This window comes from Drosophila bipectinata, chromosome 3L (genome assembly GCF_030179905.1).
Source record: "Drosophila bipectinata strain 14024-0381.07 chromosome 3L, DbipHiC1v2, whole genome shotgun sequence".
NCBI lineage: Eukaryota > Metazoa > Arthropoda > Insecta > Diptera > Drosophilidae > Drosophila > Drosophila bipectinata.
In genome coordinates this window covers 10,584,498-10,593,460 of record NC_091738.1, presented here as the reverse complement: position 1 = coordinate 10,593,460, position 8,963 = coordinate 10,584,498, and positions in this window count along the sequence as shown.

The window sequence follows — 8,963 nt, the reverse complement described above, 5'->3', positions numbered from 1 at the left end:
CCAGTTTTCTATGTTTTGCAAAAGGACACTGAAAACAAAATTAATGTCAAGAATTTATTGGAGGGTTTATTGGGGATAATTAATGCTATTTATAGTTGGCTAAAAGTAAGTTACAAATAGCATTATTTGTTAATTAAATTCTTATAATATGAACCCTTTCTTTCAGTGCTTTCTGTATGCAAAGATGAGTAAAAGCCTTCTTAATTGAGGTCCTGCAAGTGGAACGGGTACTGTCAGGGTATGTCATGTAAAGTGCTGGCCAAAGGCGCTGCTAATATGATATTACCCCAAAAGAGGGGGGAACGCATTTAATTGCAACTCACACGAGTCTGGTTTTTTTCAAAAATTGTTTCTAGCCTTTAGCTCCGAAAAAAGAAGGCTCTTTTTTTTTAAGGCATAATGATCTCCGGAGTAAACTTGTTTGGACCTTCCATCAGTCACCTTATTAAGTTATTTTTGGATTAATAAAAAAACATAACAAGATGCCAGTTAATGAAGTAATCGTTAAGGTTAATTAGGGTACTTGAACTAGTAATTGGGATTCCTTCCCGAAATTTCTATCCTTTGGAAATCATATATCCTTTATTGAACACTCGATCATCCTGCGAGCATCTTTGCCACATATTTCAGCTTATCGGAATCATGAAATATTGAAAGAACCAAGACATATGGCAAACATAGAAACTAAATGAAAGCAAATCCCCCATCTTTGGGGAGCAGGCAGGAGCCTGAGGAGGAAAAAAGGACGAGCCAATGAACGTGACGAACTGGCAACTAAAACAATTGGAAAAACAGAGCCAGGGAAACTAAAGCTTGGAATTTATATATGTGCTCGTATATAGCCAGCTTTACTCCTTCTGTACTTAAATTTACTTAGAGTTATTTATGCAAAAAAAAAAAAAAAAAAAGAAATAATGGGAAAAGCGGGAAGGAAAATAAAAAATGGTGGAAAAACGATGGGAAAACCCAAAAAGAAGAACAGTCGGTTAGGGTGCCTGGTCAGGTGCAAGATATATTGTAATTACTTGCAGTGCTCAATGAAATTTATGCAAAGCCAAATCAATTTCAATAACAAAAAGCGGTCCCGGCTCCTTTGGTTATCCTGCAGTTCTAATTAGACAACGCCCCATCAATGGAGCGGGCGTGGATAGTGGGTGATATATCCTTTTTGCTCTGGAATGGGTGTGGGACGCGTAATGCATCAATGCTTCTCGGAGGACAAGGAAATCGGGGTGCTGGCCGTGGACTTGCCGGCAAGGCGGATGTGTGGCGGATGGCAGATCCTTCTGATGCCTGCGCAGAAAAGTGCGCCGTCTTTTTCGCACGTCCTCGCAGTTGACTGGCCAGCTAGGATTCCGGCTCTCTGGTCCGAACTGGGCGGCAATTTAGTTTCGTGGTTTCCGTCAACTTCTTCTTCTTCTTTGCAGTATATAGGCCTTCCTTCCCATCCTGCCTCCGATTCCCCCAAACCTCCTGTGTGCCGCTGCCCCTGTCGGTGCCTTCATCTTGTCAAATGCGGGCCGCCTTCACCTCGCCGAAAGTTTCGAGAGCCACGCCTAACGCGTACATACATTACCCCACCATCGCTTCCACTCCCAAAATCGTCCATTTCGCATTTTCACCAATTTTCCTCACCCAACCTCCACACCTCCACACACCCAAAAAAGTACTCAAAATCATCCCACACCCCCTGCATAGGCCTGCCTTCGCATTGCATTTTCCTGCAATTTTCGTTTTGGCCAAAAATGCATTTTGCTCCAGCCAGCAGCCTCCAGCAGGCGAATATTTCAAAGCCAGGGCTCGTTTATCCTGCGAAGGACCTCCCCGGCAGATCCCAGCCTTCGGTCGGGAGTTCCGTTTCCAGTTCCAGTTGAGGCCCAGTGCGACTAGGCCCAGTTCCTGGCTACGTTTCTAATTAAATTTTATTTTATGCCACCATTTCGGCGCCTTCCCCCGTCTGAAAATTTATAGCACTGCACTTGGCTGCGCTTATCCTCCGAGTTGTCCTGCACCTCCGTCTACGTATGGTTTGGGCCTTCAATTTTCGGGTACCGACACACACACCACACAGGACGCAGGACATTCCCCTTTAGTTAAGAACGCGTTCGGTGTGCGAAATTTCGCCTGATTGCTCTTTGATGAAAACTCAATTATTGCCCATAGTGCGTAGGACATGCGAGTCGGCCTCTATTTTTCCTCTAGTCCTGCCACATCCTGGAATGCCCTGGCTTAAGTAACGTTAGTCTGCAGCGGCACCAAGCATTGAATCTGGACCAGGACCCAGGCTGCAGGACCTGCCTGCTTTTTTTGCTTCTAATTGAAACGCAGCCAAATCTGATGCATCTGATGGCTATCCGTCATCGATCAGAATACTCAGTCACTATGCTGGACAGGATAATAGAGATAATCATGGGAGTTTCTTGGTGATGTATGTGGGGATATTGTTAAGACATATTGGAGGATATTTTATGGAATGTAAGAGGCCAGAAATAGGTACCTAAACTTTGATAGTGAAATATTACATCTTTATAAAAATATATATTAACGAATTTTATTTATTTATTAAAATTATTTTTATTTTTATTTTATACCATTTAAGGATCTAGGTCCTTAAGGGAAGATATAACTTATTAAAATATTATAGTCTTTCGCTTAATTCAAACTGTTCCCAAATATTAACTTATAAGAATATGATTATTATTGGATTACTATAACTATTTCCTTGAATAATTAGCAAAGATTCCTATTTCCTTGATTTGTACTGTCAGATCTGGAAGTCAAAGGACGACTGCCCCCCTTAGTTAGCATTGTAATCTTATGCGAACAGCAGGGCCAGCGGTTTCTGGCATTTCCTTAATGAGTCTAAGGTGATATGACGAATGAATGATTGATTTTTTCCTCTGCGTTTCCGATGCTCGTTTTCTAGGCTCAGTTTTCGCTGCGATGGCCCCCAGCCACAGTCCTGCCGTAGAGGCAGGACCACCACAGCCACTCCCACTTTATCCTTTCCCCGATTTCTTTTGCAATACATTTCGATTTCTCTCAAACACATACACACACACCCACACACTCTTACTCACACAAATGCAGATGATTGGATACATGGGGATACTGGCCAGCATCATCAGCGACGCCATGTTCGTTTTTAGTTTGCTTTCCCCCCTTGGAAAAGCCCCATCCCTTCAGTCCGTCACCCACAACCCCTTTAGATTTTCCGTCCATCGGCTTCGAATCGAGTCCGAGGCTCCTGGCTCCTTTGCTCCTCTCGCTCGCCCATACATAGTTTTCTCTATTGAACATTTTACATATTAGAAATTTTGCAAATGGGCGAGTGTGCCTATGCCCCCGTGTATCCTTCCCCCGCCATGTCCTGCCGTCTGCCTTTTGCCATGCAAAAAGTTATGTGCCCATTCTGGGAAAGGGTTGGGTCAGTAGGGGACTTCCCCCCAGTCACTACCGAGAGCGGGGCGGGGGAATGTAACGCACACGCATCCGAGTTTAAATTTCGGCGTCGTCATAGCCGGAGAACCAGAGAACCGGAGTCCGTAGACCATAGACCGTAGACCGTAGTCCGGCCATAGAAATAGGAACAGGGCCCAACGTCATTTCTATTTCTCTGTCGTGGCCAGCGTCGTCAGCAGCCCACCAGCCCATCAGCCCAGCCACCCACTGGTCCACCCTCTGGACCACCCACTTATAGCCCCAATCCCTTCCTGGTCTTTTTCCCTAGCCCTGTGTTATTGTTGTTTTTGTCGTGGGCATCGCTACGGCTTTGGCTGCTCATGTGGGCTTGTGTGTGCGGAAGGAGGGTGTGTGGTATAGTCCCCTTTTCCCGTTTAGATGTGTGTGTGTGAGTTTGACTGCAACTGAGGCACAGGACCTCGCTCCTTCCCTGCGCCTTGTCCGCCAATCCACTAACGATTGAGGAACCGCAGCAGGAACAGCAGTACCCAGTCATTCCATTTATGCGTGGTATATTGATAAAAGGCACTGAGAAAAAAAGCCTATGATATAATTAAATATATATTTATGTTTTTTAAATAAAAAATTGTCTTACGATAGGGTAAAATATTTCATGACTACTTATGATTATCATCTGCAAATGGTTTCATTAAGGTTAAGATTCTTTAAGAAATAACACTTTAAGAAGGGTTCCTTTGTGCATTTCTTAAATTATTTATAAATATTCTCCTTTTAATATAAATATCCTTTATATTTCCTTTTTCTCTCAGTGTGACGCACCAAAAGGCATCTGAAAAGCAGTCGCCAGTGTCGCCAATCGTCGTCGTCGTAGTCGTCGTTGGCGCTTCTGCTTTCTCCTTTCTCCGTTTGCCTTTCTTCTGATCCTGCTCCTGTTCCTGCTGCCTCGCACTTGCTTCTGCTCGCACTTTTGGCTAAGCCAGCGCTGCTGTTTGATGCGGCACCCACACACACACACACATTCACAGAAACACATACACACATGTGCGAATACATAGAATCACGGCCTAAACAACAACAAGAAGAACAAGAACAACAAGCCCAACAGCGACTACGACGAGGAGGACATCGTCAACAAAAACAACAACAACGAGAAGGACTAGAACCAGGACCAGGACCAGGATGTTCTGCCCTCAACCCCACTACCCACTCCCATTAGGCCCACCCATCAAAAATGGAGATTTTCTAGCCCCACCCCATCACCCCCAGGATTCTCCTTCGCCAGCGAGGAGGCTGCTGCTGCCATTGTATGCATGCATATTAAATTCAATCGAATGTATTCTCTCCTCTCGATGCTTCAGCTCCATCTCCAACTCCATCTCTAGCTCCATCGCTTCTCCTCCGCAACTCCAGAGTCCACAGTCGGCTGCGTTCCTTTTTTCGAAACCAGCTCGCCAACTCGGCGTATACGTAACGGAACGAAACCGAACCGAACGAAAGCAAACGCTACGTATACGTCGCACATTCGTTAGGAATAGGAATAGGCGGAGTTATCAACGTTTTCAAGTTATAATAAAAATGCAACACATTTTACAGACATGCCACTATGTACACACATATGTGTATAGATGGTGGTGGTGTGTGTGCATGAAAATATACAGACGAGGGGAAGAGTTCTCTCGTCCTTGTATTCCTGCCCCAACAATTCCCGGTCTGGGCTTTGGCGCTGGCTACTTTCCATAGATTTTTTCCTTCGTTATTGGTTTCGAGTGGCGCAACATATTCTTTTTTTTTGTTTTTTATCATTCTGCATGTTGTATATACAACAAACTTGGTTTTATTTTTTACCCATTTTATACATTTTTTTGTTGTTGTGTTTTCATTGCGATTTTTATTATTTTTCAATGCTCAAAACTCGACGTCGCATAAAACTTGTGTTTTTGCTGCTACTGCTACTGCTGCTCCTGCAGAATCTACTTCCCATTCCCCACAATTTTTTTCTTCTCCACAGTCCACAGGATGCTGCTCGTTACAGAGTTTCCATTTCTCGCTGAGAGCGAGACATTTTGCTAATGCATTGATTAAAATTGAATTTTTAATTAAAATATTGTAGCAGGATGGGCAGGATGTGAGTGTGGAGATGGTGTTTGTATGTGGATATATGATTTGAGAGTCTGCACATAAGTTTCTGTTTGTTTTTTCTTAAATCTCTGAGTGCTGCTGTCATATATTAAGCTGCTCAGCGGATTAGATGAAAACTGAAATATATATCAGGCTAAAAATTGTCCAATTAAATGCATAAATCTTAAAGGGAGCTGAATAGATTTATTCGACTCCTTTCACTTTCAATTTTCTTTCACCCACTCTAAGCCCCAGCATTGCGCCCATCTTAATCCAAATAAATCACAAGCAATTATGCAAGCCAAGCATCCTTAAGGAATTTTCACACTTTCACACGTTGCCACAAAGCCAAGTCGAGCAATCCCAGGCGTGCCATCTCCAGTCTTTCGGATTGTATTCCAATGTCCAATGTCCATTGTCCATTGTCCGGAATTCGATGACCAGAAAGCCACAAGTGCATTATACCAGCATAAATCTCTCAATTGCTTTCTTATGCAGTCCCCAAGTCCTTGTCCGAGTCGGAGACCGGACACCCGGAGACTCGAAACCCAGGCAAAATGCATGTTTACAGAAAATATTTTCTTTGCATTTATTTTGCCTCAAAAATAGCGTCGTAGGCCGCAGAGGGACGCACACGCAAGCCGGGTGAAAGGTGGACAATGTCCGGTGTCCAGTATAAGTGAGCTAATAAATGTACAGAAAATTTCGACAGCAAACATTTACTTAAGCAAACGGCAATCGAAAACCTAGGGATTGGGGACGGAATTCAAAGTTGAGACGTTCGGCAGGAGGAAATGAATAAGTGTAGGTGCACTGAGCCAATAAAAATAATGGAAATTTAGGGGAAAATCTTAATAGTTTAAGGCAGGTAAGAAATCAAATAAATACTCTTAAAATTTGATGATGGAGAGCATCTCAAGCAGGGCCAGTGCAAAGCATCTTCTATAGAATATAGTCATATTTTATTGTATTTTTCAAGTGTAGTGGGTGTGTGTAAGCATGTGTATAAGTGGTGTCAAACCACAAACACCTTTTGCGTAAAATAAAGCAATCAAGCAAATAATGTTGCCACATTACACTATCAACAGCTTCCTGTTTTCTCGACACCCACACATACACATACATTCTCAAGGAGCAGAGCAGGAAGTTGAAGGCAGTCGGCAGGAGGCAGCACTCACAAGCTGGGAAAATTCTTTAATAGCTGACATACACACACACACAAACAAACATTCAGGACAAAATGGTTGTGCAGACTAAAGTAAAATTGAAACAACCTTGAGGAATGCCGTAGCTGGCACACACTTACACACAGGATACTCAGTACACACACACTCTCTGGCAGACAGAGATGCAGACTGAGAAGCAAAAGTGTCTGGCAAAATGTCTCGACTCCTGAATTTCCTTCCAGTCCCTCCCCCGGCTCTCTGGTCCGTGGCATTTCTGCTCCCGTTCCTGTGACCGACTCAGTGGAAGTCAAGGCTTTGAGCCAACGACGACAAGGTTGTCCTTGCTGAGCAGCAGCAGCAGGAGCATTGGCTCTGGCAGGATAAGGAAGGTAGGAAGTCAGCCACCACCAACACCACCACCCCAGCCAACTCGTGCACTTTCGCTTTTGGCCTGGCCAAAATTGCACATGCTGCCACTACAGCTACTGCCACTGTGCCATATTTAACAAATTATCTGTAATTTCTCGAGAGCAGGCAACAGCAACTTGGGGCTTCAGCTCGACTCTGCTCGAGTGCATCTTCCCGCAGAGCGTGAGTCCAATTGCCAGGTTCAATTAACCCATGAAACCCCCTTTTTATGAACCTAAAGCCCAAAATGTTAAGGCTCCCAGCCACATAATTAACCAAATAAAAGTAAAAAGAAGTTTCCAAAGCCATATTTTTCAATGGCAAGCCGAAAACCAAAACTGAAGTTTATATTCCCAACCATAAGCCCTTTGAAAATCCAGAACCTCAACGGGTTAAGGCGGCGCCAAACCACTTGTCAAGATGGCTAACGGCAGAGTGGCTGCTAACTGTTGCGGGGTTAAGAGGAGGAGGACAAGAGGAGCCAAAAGGCAAGGCAGCCAAACAACCGGCAAACCAACCAGCCAGGATTTTGGCTACAAGCAGCCGCAAATGCTTAACTTCAGACACAAATCGAGACAGGGATAAGGGGTGAGTTTCAGGACGATGAAACGAGGAGCAAGCCGGGTGCCGGGAAGCAGGGAGCAAGGAGGTACAAGGAGCAAGGACGAGGAATAGAAGGAAGACAGACAGCAGGCGGCAACCACAGCAGGCGTATTGCTGGCAAGGACGAAACGAAAGGCAGGACGACGACGAGCACAAGGCAGCTGCCGTGGCTGGAAGGAAGTTGTTTTGTGGGTCGCAATTCAAGGCTGACCGAGAACGAGGACGAGAATGAGACTCGGACCCTTTTGGTGCTCCTGTTGCTTCTCCGCATCCTGCTTGCCACCCTTCTCTGCTGCCATTGCTCCCAATGCTGACTGACTTGGATGTGTGTGTGGGTGGGTGTCTCGAAAGATGAAAGCTATTCATGACCAGTCGAGTGGCTGCCTAGCTCTTTGGCTTTAATGCACTAATAAAAAAGGGGATAGTTTATTTAAAATAAAGCTTTACTATCATAATAAGACTTGTTACTCCTTTATTAAAAGAAAGCAATACTTTATCTTTTCTACCTATAATTTTCTTTCAGTGTGGATCATACTTTCGTCCGTTGGGTGGCCAGCAACTGCTCTGGAATGACCTTGAGCATTACAAATGTACGGCTGTCCCCGCAGCAGACTGTGTTTTGTGAAGGAGGTTGACCCCTCTCTGGGCCTCTGGCTTTACTTCGGTTTCTCCTATTTATCTGCAGCCTGCAGTTAAGGATGCTGAGGATGTTCACAAATGTTTCGGCCAACCAAGGACCAAGGACTAAGGACCACAGGGCACAAGGCACAGGACATGGGACGTAGAGGCAAAAGCGAGACGAGTCCGAAGAGCCGAGTCCGACCGAGTTTTGCATCAAGTGCAAAGTGATGTGTTAAGCTGTTAAGTGCCAAAGTAATTGTTTTCTTTCACCAACACAACAATACAAGAGGGGTGCGGGTGCAGGCGCGGGGGCGGAGAAAGCATGAAAAGCTTGACGTCGCTTTCACTTGCCACTTGACCTTGAGAACTGGCCGTGCATGAGTGTGTGGCACGGCTATGGAAGCTGTTCTGGATGAAGTTGCATTTGTAGGAGGAATTAAGTGAATTATGTCTTTGAAAGTGAAGGCCCCTAGAAGGTTGAAGACCAGAGTATAGAATTTTGCTGACTGTTTCTGGAATGTTGCTTATCTTATCCAAAAACAATTGAAGTAGTAAACATTTTTATCTTCATTTTTCGAATATATATTTTTCAAGGGTTATCGGGTCTAAAAAATCTGAAAATTC